Genomic DNA, 2,537 nt, shown 5'->3' with positions numbered 1-2,537 from the left:
TTCACTCACACTGTCCAGAAGACATATTTTTCACCTCTGCAGTTAAGAATTAACTTTCAAGTGTTGCTGGTAGCGCTTTTTGGCAACTTTATAATTCTCCTCTTTCCCTTTTCTTGTTCGGGCCACATTTGGTGGTGCTCCTGGTTTACTCCTGGCTTGGTGTTTGGATACTGCACCAGGCAATCTTCAGGAGATAGTTTGGTACTAGAAACCTAACCCAGGTCTTGTCCTGTAGTTGCTTTTCTCTATCACGACCATCCTGTTGTTCATCGATTGCCTCGAGCAGGCCCCAGTAATGTCTCCTTCATCCTAGCCCTGACAATTTTTTAAAAAAGTGCCATATTCAAGGCTCTTTCAGGGTTAGGTGTATGAGACCCATCATTGTTACTGGTATATGTTATATTAGGTACACCACGGGGAGTTTGCCAGACTCTGCCGTGTGGGAAGGTTACATTCGGTAGCCTGCCAGGTTGTTCAAAGTAAGAATGAGATAATAAGAAGTCACGCTTTTCTCTATAGACTAGACATTTTAGTGTGAACTGTAATTAACTTAATTGGGGAATCTAAGTGCAGTGAGAAAACTGGATCCTGATATGGCGGGCCCAAGTGTGGGCATTTCAACTCCAAAGACAAGATATATGAGGCTGCTGTACTGGATAGGCATGTCAGTGAAGCACTCTGAATATTTGAGTTGCTCAGACCAGTGGGTTGGTTAAGTGATCATGGTACAGAAATATAATAGAAAGCAGAAATATTATACATAAAGTGAATAAAGCCATAACATGAAAGTAGAGAGTCACAGTCCCTCAAGGATATTTCTATTTCTGGGTCCTAAGGCCTCTTGAATGAAGGAGGGTCAGAAAAACACTTGTATATTAATGAAAATTTGATCTTTTCCTCCTGATCTTCTCCCCAAAGAACCTATACATTTTTATTAGGGGAATTTTGTATTAGATTAGGGAAAAGGAAATAATCAAACCACCTCGAGACTGCTGAACACAGGCTATGAGCTGACAGTGATTCCAGGACACCCAAGTGTTCATGTAGTTAACCAGTCAGAGTAGAGGAGGTTTAGGGAGGTTAAGAGGATCATGGAGTTTTGACTCAATCTAGTGAACCCTTGAAAACATTCAGTGGTTATTTCGCCAGTCACACAATGCATAACTAGCAAAGATATACTGAGTAGCTAGCCAAATAATCATCAGGATTAATAGTATTGGATCCCTATACTTTAAAATGAGTGCTGAAGGTGGAAGTAGCCTAATAAAAGCCATTAGGACCTCATCTACTTTTGGCTCTCCTAGCGGCAAAAACAAGAGCCTTACTGAAGGCGGCAAAAAGGGAGCCAAGAAGAAAGTGGCTGATTCATTTTCTAAGAAAGACTGATGTGACGTGAAAGCACCAGCAATGTTTAATATAAGAAATATTGGGAAAACGCTTGTCACCAGAACCCAGGGAACCAAAATTGCATCTGATGGCCTCAAGGGTCATGTATTCGAAGTGAGCCTTGCTGACCTGCAGAACGAAGAAGTTGCTTTTAGGAAATTCAAGCTGATTACGGAGGATGTTCAGGGCAACAACTGCCTGACAGATTTCCATGGCATGGACCTCACCCATGACAAAATGTGCTCCATGGTCAAAAAATGGCAGACCATGATTGAGGCTCATGTTGATGTCAAGACTACCAATGGCTACTTGCTTTGTCTATTCTGTGTTGGTTTCACTAAGAAGCGCAATAACCAGATTCGGAAGACCTCTTATGCTCAGCATCAGCAGGTCCTCCAGATTCGGAAGATGATGGAGATCATGACTCCAGAGGTGCAGACAAATGGTCAATAAATAAATTGATTCCAGACAGCATTGGAAAAGACATAGAAAAGGCTTGCCAGTCTATTTACCCACTCCATGATGTTTTTGTTAGAAAAATAAAAATGCTGAAGAAACCTAAGTTTGAATTGGGAAAACTCATGGAGCTTCATGGTGAAGAAAGCAGTTCTGGAAAAGCTACTGGAGATGAGACAGGCGCTAAAGTTGAACGGGCTGATGGGTATGAACCACCAGTCCAAAAATCTGTTTAAAATTCAGATGTTCATTGGTAACAAATAAAAGTTTTATTTCTGGTGATGTTAAAAAAAAAGAAAAGAAAAGAACCTCATCTACCCATGAAAATAGTAAAGCAAACTCACTGATTGGGAAGGTATTGTTTTCTCTCCACAGAATTCTAGCCAAAGTGGTGGGATTACTTTGGATTTTTCATATGAATATTTATGAATATATGTGTGTATGTGTATATATGTACACACATTATGTTTAAACTTATGGTTGCATGATTACTAGGACATTATCCGTAAGCCACTGAGCCCTCTTCTAGCCCTTAAACTTAAGTATTTTTACAAATTCTTAGACTCTCTGAGTTTCTCATTTGTGCTCATGGCTGTCTCCTTCTACTGTCCAAGAACTTGATTTTAAATGATATTGAGTTTATTACATACTGTCTTCACCCTTACTTAATTTTGGAGAAATGTATTGTAGAGACT

At 40.0% G+C, this 2,537-nt stretch overlaps 1 pseudogene; it reads left to right on the top strand.

Annotated features, from left to right (window-relative positions):
* Nucleotides 1-1,319: 1,319 nt before the first annotated feature.
* LOC130024792 (40S ribosomal protein S3a-like) lies at nt 1,320-2,120 on the top strand (annotated as a pseudogene).
* Nucleotides 2,121-2,537: the final 417 nt, after the last annotated feature.

The sequence above is a fragment of the Sorex fumeus genome, unplaced genomic scaffold (assembly GCF_029834395.1).
Source record: "Sorex fumeus unplaced genomic scaffold, SorFum_2.1 ptg000029l, whole genome shotgun sequence".
NCBI classification, from domain to species: domain Eukaryota; kingdom Metazoa; phylum Chordata; class Mammalia; order Eulipotyphla; family Soricidae; genus Sorex; species Sorex fumeus.
This window is presented reverse-complemented; position numbering and strand designations above follow the sequence as displayed.